Here is a 17,783-nt window from a genome sequence, read left to right on the forward strand (position 1 = left end):
TGCTTGTAATGGCGTAATTAGCAATTCACCCCTCACTTATTACATAATGAGTGCAAAATTCAAAAAACATGTGGGTTTGGCTTTGTTTAACGTCTACTTTTTTACAGCATTTTCCCGAAAGCTTATTGTTAATTTTAATTGAAACTTATTAACATATAACTTGTGACAATCAAATTAGATTAGTTTATATTCTGTTAAAGTTTACTTTTACTTGTTCTAACCATTTCTTTATTCCAATTGACTGTATGAAAAATTTGTTTGATGCATGTTATTACCATTCAATGGTCTTTGTAATGATGTGGAAACAAAGCTCAAAGTGGATTAAATTGTTCCCAAAATATGATTATTATTGTTTTTATTTTTATTACTGTGCTTAAAATTTGAGTTTTTTTCTTCTTCTTTCGCCTTAAATATTCAACTGTGGAAACAAATTAATTGAAAAATGTGAAAATTTATGCATTCAAGTTGGAACAATATGCAAAGTTAAACAATAATCCCTGCAATGATAATGAAAATGCAATGAAAACAACTCAACTTGCTATGTAAACAGGGAAAAAGTGAGTAATGTATAAGAGGATGAACAACATAACACACCAAAAAAACATTGACTACAATTAAATTAAATTAAAAAGTGAATTGGTATCATTTAAAAACAGGTCGGAGGAAAAACAAGAAGCAAACAATGAAGAAATAATCGCAGAAGACAAGTTGAAGGAGGAGAAGAAGGAGAAGGAGGAAGATCAAAACGAAGATGATAATGTTGATATAATGTTGGCAATAAAATTTGGAGATGAAGTGAACAAAATAATCTGCAAATGGTTTTGGTGGCAGATTTTTAAAGAAACCTTTTCTTCACTTTGCTCCATGCTAAACACAATCTATTACATTATTTTGAATTTCTCTTTTGGTTTTTTCACTCAACTTTGGAACCATCAATATATCACTGATTTTGGCAACATTGTACCAATCATGTCAATTTCAGAGGAAGCAAAATTTAACTCTTTCCAAGCTGAGTCCTTAAAGTGTTTGGAAATACATTATGGATTTATTGTCAAGCCTAAAAATGTTGAAAAAATGCCATTTATCAATATGCTTATGCTGATTGTCGTGAAAAAATTGCATAATTGAAAAGGTTTCTTTACCCGTTCATTTACCCGAACCAAAGGAAAGAAAAGATGTTTATCATTATGGCAATTGATGATGGTAATGACGGTGATCCTGATGGCAATATTGATTGCTACCCTAATGGTGATGCTTTTAATACAATTAATCCTTTAAAACCATTCTATGGTAAACTATTAAAGCTAAACTTTAATCACTTTGCATCTATTACCATTGATAATAGTTTTTAAAAAGTGAGAGACGATTAAAGTTCACAAACCCATTACAATGTAATAATAACACCTAATAGGATCCTGTTGACTGTATATCATGTTAAACACCCAACCAGTGGTCTCAATTTACCCGTGAATGATATAGTGCTATCAAAAAAGCAGTAGAGAGGACACATTAAATTATACAATGAATTGTGAATCGTGCACAAAAAGAGAGGCCAACAATAAAGCGATAAAGAATCGCCAACCAACAATAACAAACCCCGATGAACTGTTTCACTTGAACAAATCATTCATTTGATGAATTAGCTGAAGAATGAAAATTGGATAACAAACAGGGCTATTTTTTGAATAACTCTGAAAGGATTTTTCTGCTTGGATTACATTTAAACTGGATGAATCTAAGAGCATCAAAAGAAGAAAGAAGAAGAAGGCAAAGATGAATCCAAAAGTAAAACCGTCTAAAGCTGATGCTAAATACGAGAACAATTTTCATCTTTTTTTTGAAGCAGCTAAAAGCGTCTAAAAAAATATGAAAGTTATCCTGGAAACTTTCCTTAATATTGAACGATCAACTTACTCGTAGCAAGTGGAAACCCAAGCAAAGATTGTATTTAATCCAATTGCCTGTAATAGCTTTTTCAATACAAAATCACCCTTCCTCCTCCCTTTCCACCCTCTTTTTGCTCTCATCCTTCTTTTATCGCCATCATCTTTCCTCCATCAAATATAAATGTATATATTTATATGCCATCTCTCTGCCTTTGTAAAAAAATTAATCCAATTGAGTGAAATCAATTTTTCAATTTTCATCATTATCTACAATCTAATTAGATTGCTACTCATGATGAAGGAAGCTTACCATAAAAAAAGTGCACAACTAAAAAAGCAATCTCAATAGGTTGACCCTGTTTTCATGTACAATTTTCATTTCATTCAATTTTCTGCAACTACAGTCGATTTAACCAATTTTTTACACTCTTTTTCTTATTACACACTCACACACAACCGATGTAAGTTATCATTATCGTTAATCAAGGCCAGCTTTAGGCCAATTTGTTAATTGAATTGCTATAAGAGCGGGAGAAGTAAAAAAACACATTAATCTACTGTCAACAGTAAAGCTTCCATATTACTTTCAATAACTTATGCTTCTAAAGCTAAATACAAACACAAAACAGTTTGTTTCAAGTTAACCACAATCTCAATCATTTGTATTACCTTTTTACCTTTTCTCATCATTTCCCTTGAAACTGTTATCAAGATTTGGTTAGCAAAACCAATTAAAAGTATTTCATGCAATTGCCAGCAACCAACAACCAGAGTCCAGTTTGTTACTTTTTTGATTTACCTTTTCTCATCAAATAATTGCAATGGTAATAATAATGTAATGAAAATAAGGTTGAGCCAACATTTGAATCAATCAATTAGATTGTTTATCGTGGGTCAAACAAAAATAAAAGGTTACGAGAAGGGCAAGAAAAGTCATTAATTGCCAAAATCTAAATGTGATGAAAAACACAATTAGTTGATTGTTTTGGGGATTTTTTACTTTGGGATTAGATTCTGGCATTTCCATTCTCATCCATGTTTAATTGTTGAATGCAGTCTTCAATTAACATTGTAAACTTATTATTAGATTATAATGTAGAGTGAAACAAAAAGGCTCAGATTTGTTTGGTAATCAAGTTGAAACAAAATGCGTTTACATGTTGGTGAACATGAAATTTACACGGATATTGGTTGAAAAGAAGTTATGACAATGTTTGTCACAAGAATTGTCATGATGATAATGGCATGAGACGGAAGAAAAAGAAGATAATTTAAGAAGAGAAAGATGATGAAAGATGAAACGGAAATTAGGCAAAGAGGATGATCGGAGGGGATAAGCTGACAATCTGAAAAAAGTCAAAACAAGATCAACATGGAAAAGGCTCTATTCCAATGGGTTTGGTGGAAACATGAAAAGCAGGGGAAGAAGAAAAAGAAAAAAGATGATTATGTTGATGTTTTTGATGACATTGACATGGAGATGATGTTGGAGGATACTGATGATAATGTGATGATGTAGATGGTGAAAGAATGCACGATTGATCTTGAAGATGAGCTTGATGACGAATCGCACTATTTTTATGACTATTTAGTCGTTGGCCAAATTTTTGATGACAATACAAAGGGCCAAGTTTATTTGGAGACAATCAGATTTGATCAACTGTATCCAAATCAACGGAAGTTGACTCTCATTTCCTTTATATTCCCCTGGTTTTCGTTTAACCCACTTGTGATATTGGATTCAGCAATACTTATACCAGGCAAAAGTGAAGCCACCTTTTTGTTTATAGCCTTGCCTTGAGCAGTTTTGCTTCCATTACAATTTCATCTTTTTTTAATCAAATCATTTACTGTTAACTTTTGAGCCATTTTTTCTGTTAACTGCAAAATGGTTATTGTTATTACTATCACTCCAATGATACTGGACAAATCTCACGTTTGAATCCTTGTAATAACCAGTATAACCATTTTTGTTGCCATTTTTATGATCTTGCCATTTCCTTGTTTCAGTTGTTGCTTTTCCAAGTTATCTTTGATTCTTTTAAAGTTCATTTCAACCTGGAATCCTAGTGACCATCATGTACAATTGTGTATAATAACATTACATATTAAATGAAAAATAACAATAAAATGTAGGCTTTTGTTTTGATTGTGCAAACTTACAGAGTCGCTTTGTTGCTCTACAATTGTATCCAATGTCATGAAACATCCAGCGATCCTTTACCATTAAAATTATGAAAGATAATCATAGTTGTGGGAAGTGAAAGACTGTGAATAAAGATGAGGCTGAGAATGGTAAAGATGGAGATAAAAAATAAATGTTGAATGAGTAAGTGAATAAACAAGAAGAAAATGAAAACTGTTAACATTGTATTCAGTAACTCACTGTTGACCATTTTAGATGAAGATGCAGAGATGAAGATGAAATATCCAGAATAATATTACCAACAACAGCACAAATAGTAAGGGTAACAATAAAGATGGAGTAAAATAATATTCTTGCTATTATCAAACGCGTGTTGAGCCCATTCAATTTTGATAAAGCTTCTTGCCATTGTGAACCAAAATCAAGCCTTTTGTAAACAATATTGATACAGCTTACGGGGTTTCCTTAAGAAGCAGGCCAAAGAAGAAGAAGAAGAAACTGAAAAGATTGATTCAGTTGTCCTTCTCTGAAAAGATATATCTTGAGATTGGTATCGGTCAATGGTCAGTAATATGCATATTTAACATGTTATACATACAATTGGAAACCAAGGTTTGAGCCTTTTTGTGGTTCAACAAAAATGGTGCAAATGAAGCCAAACGCTGAAGCCAAAACAAAAAGGGCAAACATTAAATTGTATTTCAAGAGTTGACCATTAATTTTATACACTGGAAATGGTCACAATTAATCGATGATAATCATCAACTGATTTATTTTCCTTTTCAATCATTTATCCATGGGAAGCTGATCAACATTTTACTTGTTTATGTATCTCTCCAAGTCAACTTTAACAATGTTTTTAAGGTCCGATCTATAAGTGAAAGTTGATGGAGTCCAACAGAGATGGTGATGGTAAAATGACTGATTGATTGTAATCATTTGGAGGCAAATATTGTTGCATTAAAGTTCAATCGTTGTTCCGAGAAGCATAACTTAAAAAATTGGATAATTTATCACAGATTGAAAGCATTCTTGGTGAAGACCATGTTGATGAATAATCTTTATAAAACAAGTCAACTTGGCTTTCACTTGGTATAAATTAATGTACATTGTATATCAAGTTTTTCATTAACTATTATGAGATAAGCATTGTTTTTAACCATTTCACATGGGTGATCATCAGGATAATTAACCATAAATGATACGATTTTAAAACAATCTAAATTAAATCACTTCAAATTTTAACAAAAGAAATGTCATCTTTAATGTAATCACAAGATTTGAAACTTGCGCTCTACAAGCCATGTGACTCTTGGCGTTTATTTTAGGCTGCTTTCAATCCATGTGTTGATTAACTGCCTTCAATCCATGTGTTGATTAACTGCCTTCAAATTTACCATCATTTATCAACAGTTGTCAACCAATTTAGCTAATTTCAAAGAGTAACAAGAGACTGCACGATGATGTAAGGGGTGCAAAATGAGATAAGGGCTAGTTTAACCTCTCGCTGATAGATGGCAATAAAAAAGAAAGGCAAAGAGAGAGAGAAATTAAAAAGCAAATTAATCTCTTTAATTCAAAATTAATTTTTTATAATTTTTTCAAAATTGTCTTTCTTTTTTTAGCTTCCTTCAATGCCCTCTATCAGCGAGAGTTTGCGTTAGCCCTTATCTCATTTTACACCCTTTACCTCGTCGTGCTATCTCTTGCTCCTCTTTGGCTAATTTACATTATTTTTTTTGTTTCTATTGTGTTCTCTGCTTCCATATGTTATCTGTTACCTGTTTGTCTGATCCGTAAGGATTTATTATGAATAACTTTACCTACCCAGGAGCCAGTAGCGTGTTGAAGCCAATCTTATCTCATGGTAAATGAAAACTTAATGGTAAAATTGTTTAATTTCTGAATTTTTTGCTCAATCTAATTCATGTTTCTTTTTCTTTTTCTCCTTTTCTTTCACTATCAATCTCTCTGTAAATCATTGGAGGCAAATCACACGCAGAGTAACCTTTCAACATTTCAACAGAAAACTGTTCGCTTGATGTTGCTTTATTTTTGGCTGTTGTACTAATATGAGAGGAGTCACTCTTTTTTTTCATGAATCTCAAGTTATTTCAAGTTATCCCGACAAAAACTCGTTTACCATTCACAGTTGTTGTTATACTGTTGTCAACAAATAACTATCTGATCAAGGTAATTACAAGTGAAATGCCAAAATTGTAAGAGGATAAAAAGCAAATCATCCTCGTTAAGGAGTAATCAAACGATAGAAGCAGATTATATTATGATTGAGATACCTGCTGTTAATAGATTCTGTACTTTTTTGCTTCTTACCTGAATCATTTCTATTGCTGAAAGAAAAGTGGAAAAACAAAATTTTAAAGATTTCAACTTGATAATGGCTAATAGCTGAAAGGAATCATTCAATCTTCATCTAATTGTATCAATTGTGAAATTGTAAAGATGACCTCACAATTGGATGATTTATTTACATCCACATGGACTCCAATTGAATTCAAATTAATCAAATTTCACTGGTTTTAAGCTTTTTTCATTAGTGATTCCAATTAGGGTTAATTTTAAAGCAAAAAGACATAAATCTATCCAAATGTATTGATTTACAATTTGATTATTAATTGTTTATCTCATGATCATTGACCTGTCATTCATCGATTGTAAATCTCAGAATCGTATTCAATTGAACTGAAAAATGTCTGTTTATCTGCAACAAAAATACACTCTAACACTTTGGTAATCAAAAGGCTCAATTGAATACACTAATCATTACATTTCATCAAAATTACCTTTATTACCGCCATAAAGGTTGATTTAGACGTATTAGATGAACAATGAATGATGATATAAGAAAAAAATACAATAGTGATTCTGTTGATGCTAATGTTCAGATGAAAAAAGGTGAAATTTAATTGTAAAAACGAGTCGATAGTTTTGAATGTAATTAATTTGAAAGATGAACATTACCTTTCATGGTCAATTATTTGATTGGTTTGGTAACAATTTTATTTGTCGCAAAGTTGGATCAATGAACAATCAGTTAATGGTGATGAGGAATTACATTTTGTAATTTAGCTTTAGCTAAATATGTATTATGTTTCCTCCGTTAAACCATAATTAACGCTAATGATGATTATAAGTAGACTACTTGAATAACAATGATGATGATGATTAGCAAGTTATTTTGCTGTATTAATCGTTGACCCTTAAAGTGAAGCTTAAAAGATTAATATTTTGGTGTATTTCAACTACAATTTACCTTGTATCAACTAATCAATGTCAACGTATCATGTAATTTTAAGCCTGCTAATTATATACAACAATCTCTTGTTTTGCTACCTTTTGTTGAATGATAAATTGGTGGAGATGAGTTAATCTATTGATTATCAATTTATCGTACTTTAACATTCAACATTTAACACACCTTTTTGGGCCATAAATTAAGGTGAATTAGCTGATATTTTTCACCCAATCAACAATCAATCTTGAATATTTGCAACAACAAAATCTTTCCAATCAGTCAAACTTCCCTAGAATTAAGTCAAACATAAGACAAACCAAATCAGCAAATAACCACCACATTAGTTCAATGTTATAATTACCAGGAAAATGAGCCTATTTGTTGATTTCCAGTTCATTTGATTGATGGTTAACTCGGAATGGTTTACTCTCTATTAAGACAATTAACAATTCCAATGATCTAAATATGATACTAATAGAGATGTTAGGAGTGTAATGTTTCACTTTCAAGGTAAATTTATCCCAATAGATTAAAGTGTTCAGATGTTAATTGCAATTGATTTTTTGTTCATTGATTTTCATTTTGATTATTGAATGTGTCATCAACCTTAATCAAGTCAAATTAACCCTCAAGAGGTTTCATTATTATTAATATGAGATTTCGCCCTTAAACCACTGCTCAATGATCACAGCATCAAATCATTATTAATATCATTTATTACATTTACTTTACTCTTTTTGGTTTTTTCGTACGTTTATGATTGAAATTGAATCCTTTTACAAATTATATTAACAATTAAGGATAATTATTGAACTGACAATTAACTCGTTTATTATTTCTCCTTTTTTTACACATTTACCTGTGACCCAACCAATGACCTCAACTATTAACATCACCGTCATCACAATTACAACCAATTTACCAAGCGACTTATTCAAATGTTGATAATTAGTTTCTAATTGAGCAATCAACTTCGGTAGAGTTAATTCTCAGGAGAGAGAATCAAACAAATTAACTCAGAGCATCATAATTATGATAAGCAGTGATCATCAGTCAGCAATGGATTCAAAAATACTGTCAACATTACAGGATCGTTAACTTTTCTTGATTAAGGTTCCATAATTTCAGATTCGGATTGCAATTGGATAGGAATTGAAATGAATCCATTGGATCTGGGAAAACAAAAATAAAGGTCAAATTAAAATGGAGATAAAGCAATGGATGTAAAAGGATCTTGAAATGTACACCAACAAATGATGATAAAAATAGATGAACATGATTATATTCATAAATCATCGTCAATTTAAATTGTAATTCTCACTATTTTTGTCTTGCTTTTACTTCAATTTTGGGTTCGTCTGTCTTTTACGTCGCCTTGTTCAGTGAGAAAAATAAAAAGATCAACTTAATCCTTTTTGCTGGTGAAAAGAAAAGGAAAAAGATGATAACATGAAATGATGTATTAAACCACAAGAGGAAGAAGGAAAAGGATAAGATGAAAATGAAGATGATGGTGATGGAGATGAGATAAATTGACCTAATTTAATTAGAGTTGAGTTAAGAGGATGATGAGGAGAAAACGGTGAAACAGTGAAACAAAGAAAAAGATTGATTAATTTATCTAAGGAAACTTTTCAAGTTATCATGCTATGAAAATCTGTAAATCTGAGTTAATTCAATTCGTTCACTCATGTTGACACTTTAAGTCTGTTCAGTTTTTGGATTCAGTTTAGAAGACAATATATCACATGGTAAAAATGATGAAGGGAAAAGATGATGATGATACGAGCAGAAATAGCAACGAAAAGTGTTTTCCCTTAATGTTTGGATGTTTGGTCAATGATGAAGATGAAAATGGGTAAGATTAATGATGAAAAGGATACCAGAGTTATCTTTAGGTGTTTAGAGTGATTGACTAAAATGAGACAATCACAATTTTTTGATGTGGACATCAAATTTCTAGTTAAACTAAGGATGAAAATAAAAGTTTATCATTGTGTTTTTTTCATCAAAACAAACCATCAGAAGGACCTGAGATTGAACAACTCATAATTTGATAAATACTCTTAAAATTTGCCGGATTTCCGAATAACTTGATTAACTCGAGAACCTGACAAAGTTAAAAGCAAAATCTTTTTTGTCTTGAAACCTTTTCTTTCTCATTCTCTACTCGAATTACCTTTTATCTGTCCTTTCTTTCTCTGTTTACTTGGATTTTCATTTCATTTCATTTCACTCAACTAAAATATCTGATAAATTTATATTATGATACAATAATCACTTTAAATTATCATCATCATCATTGAATCACACTTGAATTATCATCAAATGGTAATGAGAAACTATGAAACAATTTTTGTCTAAGAAGAGATGAAAAGATGAAGTAAATGAAACCAACCAAGATGCAGTCAACCTTGTGAAGTTGATATGATTTTGATCAGAGCAACAAGCTTTTCCAGAAATAAGATGATGATCATGATGAAAGAAAAGGTCTCTCTAAGGAAAAGTATAGAGATGAAATATCCTGAGGGTTAAATGGATATTTGAAGTGTCACTAAACTGATGTACCTAAAGAAACCAAGACGAAGTAGAGCTTTTTTTCCTTCTTGGCTTGTTGTACCTTCAAGACATTGAGATTGAAAATCATTTAACCTGAGATTGATCCTCCATCATCTAGTCAACAGTCAGTCTCCAAGATTCCTTTCATCTGAAGCTGCATGTCCAAGTATATTATTAATAAAGTTAAAGGTGAACCTGATGATAGATGAAAAAAAACACATGAGAAATGATAGTGATGAAAATGGCTACTTACAGTAGATAATGATTATTTCTTGATTCCATCCTTTGACCAAACAAACTTGATCTACCCAATGACCTTAAATTATTCAAAGAGCCTGAAATTAAAATGGACAAACCGATTAACATTATAACCTTTGAAAAATAACTGAATCATTGCCTCAGCTGACTAAACCCATTACCCAATAAGATTAAGGCGCCCTTTATAAATTGTATAATTTTATGAAATTAAATTAATTGAAGCACATTTTTATGTTCAATAATTAATTTTATCGTCTCAATAGTTAATATTATGTGTTGGATAAATCAGACAAGCCAAAAATGAAAACAATTTTTCACCCAACTCAGTAAATTATCCAAAAATATCTGCTTCTCTCAATGGACTTGTTTTGTTGTCAGTTTATTTTACTTGCTTCTTGGTTCATTATTATAATTATTATTTTTTATTATTATCACCATTTTTGACTTCTCTTTTCAATTCATGTTTATATAAAAATAATATCTTGTTAGATTCATTCATTCATCATCATCTTTCTCATTATTTGAATCCTCATCTTCATGGAGAAGATCAATGAGTGAATGAACAATGAAGCCAACAACAACAAGACCAACACACACAAAAAAAGAGTGCAACTCGGAATATAACAAGTAATTTCTTTACAATCCATATCCTCACTTAAATTTACTCAAATTATCTTCTTCATTCACCATCATCATTCATTCCTATTCATTTATCTTCATCCTCTTTCATCCAAACAATAATAATAAACTGTAAAGCCTTATGGTTTGCACAGTAGATGACAATTTTTATCTTCAACCATACAAAGCCTACAAAAAACATGGCATTACAGTTTCCTCGGTAACTTGGTTATCATGAACCAAGGAATGATAATTAAGACTCTTATGTATATTTTAACATGAATATCTGTCTCTCCCTCATCATCACCATCATCACCATCATCATCATCTTTCCTCTTCTGTTTCTAATTAAGTTTGTAACCGAGAAAAATCAAAAGAGCTCTTTTTTACTAATTAAGTTATGAGTTGTTGCTGGCTTTGGGTTGTTACTGTTGACTCTTATTGATATTGCTGCTTGATTTGCTTTAATTATAATTTCAATTATGAAACACTCAAAGCCAGTTAATATCAAATAAACATCAATAATCAACTGATTAGGATAAACAAGGCATAAACACTGGCTTAAGTTGATTACCGAGCTACATGCACCTTAAAACGACGTCAAAAATTTACCGAAATTAATCAAATTGCTTTTATATGTTACATTATTTTTTGTATTTTACAATGAATTAATTTCCCTGACAATTGAGACATTATCATTAACATAAAATTCAGTACAATAAATCTAATAAAGCATATAATTAGAATAATTTAGGTTTTTATTTTACTATGAAATGCTTTTGTTTTTATTAAAGCATCTTTGACTTTATCCTAAATCAGCAGTATTTGGGTTTAATCTTGTTGAACAGTCTTTCAATTGAGTTGCTGGCAATGAAATTAACGATTAAAAGTTGATGAGATTTTGCCAAATACTTTGTAATGATTAAGGTAACAAAAGGCAATCACACTGTCAGGGTTAATTACAGATGATTTAATGGCATAATTTTTGGTTCCGATTTTCTCCTACATTAACAACAAATGACTATCAATCTATTTAAGTAATCAAACTAAACAAATTGTTAATTGTAAAATTAAAAAGAGCTGACTTTAACTCTCTATGTTTGTCGGCAGCAAAAAAACATCGGAACAGCTATGAAAACAGCTAACAAAACAGCTAGCTTTAAGCGGCGCACAAAACAGCTGAGTTAAGCCGTTAACCCTATTTTATTTGCTAAATGAATCTTAATTGCTATTTTTTGTGATTTTGTTCAATTTGGATTGTTGTTTAAATTATTAAACAGTTAATTTACTAAGATTACGTGGTTGAATTAGGTGTCACCAAGGTAAAAATGTGCCTTTATAAAATCTTTGTATTGTTGATTGATTCAGGTTTGTTAAGCTTTTTGTTTTCTTGTTTTATCTGTTATTCTTGTTGATTGTGGTTTGTTTTATTGTTGTCTTTTTTTCACTGTTGCATGTCAACCACTAACATCATTATCATCATCATCATGTCATCAACAGGATTGTCACAATGCTGATGGAAGTGAAATTAGATGGAAAGAAGATGAAGACCGAGAAGATGGCAAGGAAAGGATAAAATGGAGAGGAAAACAAAATGGGTGGTAAGCAGTTTTGGATGATGTTAAAGGGATTTCCGGATGAAATAATAGGCGGATCTGGATTATATTTCCCCTGTAAATGATCATAATATAATATAAAACAGATCTGATGCTATCATCACCATCATCATCATCACCAGTAACACTGGTAGTAATAGTAAAATCATCAATGTCCATCCACGGATCGTTTTTTTCAGTATGTTTCTGTGTCGCTTCACTCTCATCTAAATGTATTAGTTTTGAAAAACAACAGCAAAACAAATGATTGTAAACCAATTTACAATCGCGTGTTATGCCAATCTCCGAGCTTTTCTGTGCCAGTTATACTCCAACCTTTGAATTTAAAGATTAATCATGATTAATTGAATCTCAATTGTATGAAAATAGATGTTCATAGTAAGAAGAACTCAAAAAAACAACTCAAAAAGTACAAAACTACATCAAAAGGACTATTATTATTATGAAGATCAACCTTATGAAAGCGTAAAAAGAAACCCAATTTTTTGCTTGTTTCTCTCAATCGATGGTAATCAATTTAACCTACGCTAATAGCTTATAATTAGGTCCTAATAGAGGAAAAGAAGAGGAAAGCACAAAAAAAGAAGAAGAAGAAAGGAAAATGATGATAATGATGATAGAGTCGTTAATGTGACCTGAGGTCACTGAGATGAGAAAAGCTTGTAAGTGAGTCAAAATGAAAGCTAAAATAAACCAAGCAAAGAGTCATTAGTAAAATAATGTACATAAGCTGAATTATATTATTTCATTTAATGGATCCCTCAATGAATCTGACAATGTTGCATTATTCAATATTCAATTGTTATTTCCAATTTACAGGACCAGATAAACGTTAATGCCATTGGAATAGAGAAGAAGAAGAAAAACAAACGTTAAATGGATTGGAGACGAAATTAAATTATCAAAATGAAAAGGCCTAAAGCAACCAAGGAGTCAAGCAAACCTCAAGGAACCTCAAAAAAGTAAAGGAACCTCAAAGAAACCAAGAAACCTTAAAGATTCTGAGGAAACTCAGAGAACCAAAGGAGCCTCTTGCAAGACATGGGAACCTCAAAAAAATCTAGGAACCTGTAAATAGGAAGCATATCAAGAGTGGAACCTCTATTTGGACAAAATGGATCTTCACAATAAAAGGATTCAAATGTACACCTTATACAATTGGACATGTTCAAGATTAATTTAATGATTATTCTGACTGACATCATGACAATGGAATGGCAAAAAATTAAAACAAAATTTGATAAATATATCACAACTATAATCGTGATTGGTATATTTAATATCATTAGAGTTGTTCAACATTCACTTTGAGTTTATCCATAAGTTTATTTCCATCTGGCTGTTCATAAAATTATCACATCAACATAACTTCCTTTGCTTCTCTACACTTTTTGTGAATTCCCGTGAAACTCAAACTGTTCATTGGTTAACAGGGTACTTTGTTAATATTGAATTAAAATTGAGTATTCAAACTTTCCTGTTCAAATGTGTAACCAACAAAAAACAGTAACTGAAAAGCTGTTATTCATGTTAACCCATTTAATTTAATTCCCTTTTTTTGGTTTGTTTGTTAATCCATTCAACTATTAGAACCAAAAAATGTATTCAATTATTTTGTATTTATACATTGTTTTGTTATCTGTTTGAATAAGACTTTCAATTCATTTCAATTTTAATTCAATTTTAATTCAATTTTAACACCAACCACAATTGTAAATGTAAACCAGATACACCTTCAACTGTTTACCTTTACAATGATAAAGCTATTAACCGTAATATTTACTCAGTGAGAGTACAATCAAAATCAATAATTGTTCAAGAACAAAAAATTGGATTCTCAGTACAAAAAATATAGCAAAAGACGTTAAATTTTGATGATTTCAGCCTTGATTGGTTAAAGAGGTTAATTATTAAGCTTATGAAGTTAATGATGGCGTTAATTGTGTTCATCATGACTGACAAAGCTGTAAACAACCTAAAAGATGGTTAAATATTGAGATTTGTTGGTGGGAAAGTTTTGGCTTATTTCACCGAGATCTTCAAGCTTGACAATATGTAAACACAAGTTGGGCCAAATTTGCGTCTCATAAATATCCTGGCAAACTGATCCCATGAAAATAGCTGTGAGATGATAAATTCAGTTTCAAGGTTCAGGGAAAGTGAAAAATGAAATTATCTGTTGTTACATTTTCATGGGCTGCTAATAAAAAACACTGAACTGGTGATAAAAAACAATTCAAGTCAACTATAAAATAACAGTTGAACAGCAATCACAGCTTTTTTTAGTCCCAGTGAAGCTGGAGAAAAAATTGTTTCTAATATTGTTTGGGCTGACAATTGAAGTAAATTATTCTCGAGTCATCAGCTTATTCACTGATTAATGCTGTTTAATGGCAACAATTTGAACTTCTCCTAATGATATATTGAAATAATGTTAATTAATGATTTAAATTGATATCAAAATGAATCATTAATTTTGGGTATAAAAAGGTTGAAAGCAAATGAAGTGAATCTGTGTGATTATATTGAACATTTACAGGAAAATAATGACAATTATTGCATTAATTATTCGTAAAGATGAAAAGGATTGTCATTAAATGAGCAAAAACATATGAATAATTGAATATTAAACAAGGAAAAGTGTCAATAATTGAAAACTGGATACAATTAAGTTGAAAATACGTGATAAAAGTTGAGATGATTTGATGTTGTTAAATAATCCAAATAAACATTGTTATTGATAAATGTTTTCAACCATTTTCTATCTTATAAACTTTACCTTTCAAATGTTCCAAGTTTAACTTTGACAATAATCACTGTAATAATATCCTGAATTGTGTTCAATATATTCATTAAATTATCCATTATGATTGAAAGTAAAAATGAAAAGAATCATTAATTTTTATGATTGATTTTCATTTTGCAGTGAAAGTTAATGATACAGTTTGTAATGGAACAGAATAGAACCAGAAAAATTGCATTAAAAATGAAGACACACTTGATGATGAACCAAATTATAGCCTTTCAAATCACTCAATGAATATGCTCATTGATTCCACAGTTGAACATGGTAATCAGATAACTATTGAATAGAACATTTATGCACAATAAACCAACTCTGATTCCCTAATAATGATCATGAATATCAGTTTAAATTGCTCTTCTAATCACAAACCCAAGAAAACCCAAAAAATATTCAACAATAAAATTGAAAGCAATACCAAGAAAAGTGATTCTAAATTCAGTCAATAAAATATAATTCAATGCTAAAGAAACTGAGAAATGCAAAGATTGAAAAATGTTGCCAAAACGTTTAGTAAATACAAATTTTAAAATTTAGAGATTTAATTGAAATCCAAGACTGGGAATGGAAATGAAATGTCCATTTTTTGCTATCAAAATCATTGAGAAAAAATTCCATTCAATATTTGGATTCAATTTCCACGCTCCTGACTCATTCCCTGAATATTTACATTGGACACTTTGACATGTTACAGTAAATTTTTCAACTTATTCAAGCGAAACTTGATAATGTTAAGAATAACATTTTGCTATTCTCACATCCAATTCCCTGTATTGTAAATATTAATAATGAAATATCTTTTCTGTGTGTTTGATACGTTTCTAAATCAACAATCGCAACCCAAAAATAATATGGAAACATTTTTTTCTCTCTCATTCTTTCCATATTACAATTTGTATAAATATTTTATAAGCTTGATTCCTTCAATTGATTTTCATTTTCTAAGGTTCTGCTACACTCAACATTTTGACAAGTATTCACGGTAAAATTGGTTGCTATTAATTTTTAATCATCCAAAGAGGAAACAATTTTCACTCCCAGCCAATATTGTCACTTGTACAGCATTAGTCATTCCAGATTATTATGTAAAGCGAAACCTTTTTGGATTAATATTTTGCGTTTTTTGCTCTTCAAACGGGAAACGCTTTTTCTTTACAGCCTTTCAACTGATAACTTATTAATGGTTTCCAACAATTTAATCTAATTTGATGTAATCAAGAACAAAAAAAGGTTGCAAGAGCTTCAAGAAATAATAAGCAAATGTCAGTCCTTTTTAAATGCTGTTGGCAGTCACGGTTTGATTGTCCTTATGCTTACACTTGGTCATCATCTTCATCATATTGATAATCATTTCCTTCATCAAATATTAACAAACCTTTATTGGTGTTGTTGCTGTTTTAGCATCAATGGATAATTGGATTTAGTCATCTTAAGTATTATTACTTGCAGTTGAGGACTTTATGAATGTGTTATGAGTATTGCTCATGTAATCATACAAGTTGTTCAAGTTTCATTCCCATTTTTATCCGCTACTTTGCTGGCAAGGAAAACTGCTTTTAAAAACAAATGAAAGCAGAAAAGCATTTCAAGAAAATATTTGCTCTTCAAAAATTTATCAATTATCATTTAGGAATCAAAATGATTTCATGGATTGAAAGGAAAGACATTTGTAAACATTTTATGGAGACTTGAGTTTGGTACATCATTGAATAACATTTTCATTGTAAGAAGCAGTTCTGACCATTTTAAGATTCAAATGTTTTCTTGTTGAAAAATTTATTTCTATTTTAGTCAAAAAGCAAAGATTTGTCAACATTTTTGTCCATTTGTAAAGTGAATCTTATAAATGGTTCATGAGTATGATTGCAGGGGAAATCTAGTTCAAGTTTCTTTCAGTCATTTGGATGATCATCATTTTTGGCTTCACTTTTTTTTCCTCCCACCGTTTCTTGACCACAATTAGGAGGAGGATAGATATTTAAGATGAAATAATGGAGTAAACAAACGACCCATTCCATTATTATTATCATTATTATTGGAATTCTCAGTTATCTTGATGTTGAAAGTCCATCAATCGTGTTGCCACAAACAAAAGTCAACAATCATCATTACCAAGAGATTCAGTCACATCATTACCTTGTTCATTCCTTGACAAGGCCAAGACTAGGAAATATAAAGGGAAAGTCAAATGCAAGTATTGATATTGAAAGTGATAACAAAACTGTTTCAGCTTTTTTTACATCGAAATCATTTTTCTTCTTCTTTTCCTATTCCAAGTTATTTGAAAATTGAAAAAAACTTTCAACAATTGAATAAGCTTAATTTACCGTTAATCTAATTGAATAGAGAAATATCAATTTCAATTTAATAGTTGATCTAATCTAATCCACAAAAATTGCATCGATTCAATTTAAGAATAATAGCAAAACATTCCCAACCTTCCAATGGCAACATTGAAAAGAAAAGCTGAGAGCACTTCAGTTTTGACTTGAAATAAACCTGAAAACATTTTCATGGTAAATCTAAATAGCAATATTTTATGGTTAATCTCATGTTAATACATGAACACTCAGAACTAGACTCAAAAGAAATAGAAACAATGCCACTTGGATTTGGACATCTTAATTTTACATCAGAATGA

The 17,783-nt window shown here is 30.5% G+C and overlaps 5 long non-coding RNA genes across 6 annotated transcripts; 3 read left to right on the forward strand and 2 right to left on the reverse strand.

The window, feature by feature from the left end:
* The first annotated feature begins 415 nt into the window (after positions 1 to 415).
* LOC107369519 (uncharacterized) lies at positions 416 to 2,450 on the forward strand. Its single transcript, XR_001570332.3, has 2 exons — positions 416 to 557; positions 633 to 2,450. It is a non-coding gene; the product is annotated as an uncharacterized LOC107369519 (long non-coding RNA).
* Positions 2,451 to 2,949: 499 nt separating this feature from the next.
* On the reverse strand, positions 2,950 to 5,453 carry LOC107369746 (uncharacterized). Of its 2 annotated transcripts, none has more exons than XR_001570424.3 (4): positions 4,631 to 5,453; positions 4,273 to 4,558; positions 4,050 to 4,172; positions 2,950 to 3,952 (listed from the first exon to the last, which is right to left on the reverse strand). It is a non-coding gene; the product is annotated as an uncharacterized LOC107369746 (long non-coding RNA). The 2 variants fall into 2 exon arrangements; XR_001570423.3 differs by having other exon boundaries at positions 4,273 to 4,572.
* A 298-nt stretch (positions 5,454 to 5,751) lies between these two features.
* Positions 5,752 to 6,793, forward strand: LOC112538872 (uncharacterized). Its single transcript, XR_003082265.2, has 2 exons — positions 5,752 to 5,917; positions 6,020 to 6,793. It is a non-coding gene; the product is annotated as an uncharacterized LOC112538872 (long non-coding RNA).
* Positions 6,794 to 7,986: 1,193 nt separating this feature from the next.
* LOC107369754 (uncharacterized) lies at positions 7,987 to 10,238 on the reverse strand. Its single transcript, XR_001570425.3, has 4 exons — positions 10,101 to 10,238; positions 9,857 to 10,042; positions 8,610 to 8,706; positions 7,987 to 8,460 (listed from the first exon to the last, which is right to left on the reverse strand). It is a non-coding gene; the product is annotated as an uncharacterized LOC107369754 (long non-coding RNA).
* A 1,641-nt stretch (positions 10,239 to 11,879) lies between these two features.
* On the forward strand, positions 11,880 to 14,015 carry LOC107360000 (uncharacterized). The gene is made up of 3 exons (XR_001568209.3): positions 11,880 to 12,091; positions 12,224 to 12,324; positions 13,159 to 14,015. It is a non-coding gene; the product is annotated as an uncharacterized LOC107360000 (long non-coding RNA).
* Positions 14,016 to 17,783: the final 3,768 nt, after the last annotated feature.

The sequence above is a fragment of the Tetranychus urticae genome, chromosome 2 (assembly GCF_039701765.1).
Source record: "Tetranychus urticae isolate SD_2017Ah chromosome 2, NJAU_TeUrti_SD_1.0, whole genome shotgun sequence".
NCBI classification, from domain to species: Eukaryota; Metazoa; Arthropoda; class Arachnida; order Trombidiformes; family Tetranychidae; genus Tetranychus; species Tetranychus urticae.